This window comes from Penaeus monodon, chromosome 24 (assembly GCF_015228065.2).
Source record: "Penaeus monodon isolate SGIC_2016 chromosome 24, NSTDA_Pmon_1, whole genome shotgun sequence".
NCBI classification, from domain to species: domain Eukaryota; kingdom Metazoa; phylum Arthropoda; class Malacostraca; order Decapoda; family Penaeidae; genus Penaeus; species Penaeus monodon.
In genome coordinates this window covers 3,479,470-3,479,700 of record NC_051409.1, presented here as the reverse complement: position 1 = coordinate 3,479,700, position 231 = coordinate 3,479,470, and the positions used below count along the sequence as shown (strand labels likewise).

Below are 231 nucleotides of genomic sequence, written 5' to 3'. Positions count from 1 at the left end.
GGGATAGAGGCTGGGGAGGGGGGGCATGATGGGCGGGATGTCATAGGATTTTTTTTGGGTTTTTGTGGGGGGGGGCGAGAAATATCGGTAATGCACGTGAGAGTACAATATATCCACTCGCTTCCAGGTCGTGTAGGGGGATTCGCAGCCTTAAACCGCTCTTGGGGGTGAGGGTGCCGCCCGCCCCCACCCCCCGCCAAAATCTTCACCTTTGGGGTTTAAGGGGCCTTC

The 231-nt window shown here is 57.6% G+C and overlaps 1 protein-coding gene across 1 annotated transcript in view; it reads left to right on the top strand.

The window, feature by feature from the left end:
* The window catches only part of LOC119588478 (kynurenine formamidase-like), an 11,709-nt gene that overhangs the window by 1,138 nt on the left and 10,340 nt on the right, over positions 1 to 231 (top strand). The gene's annotated exons all lie outside the window — the stretch shown is intronic.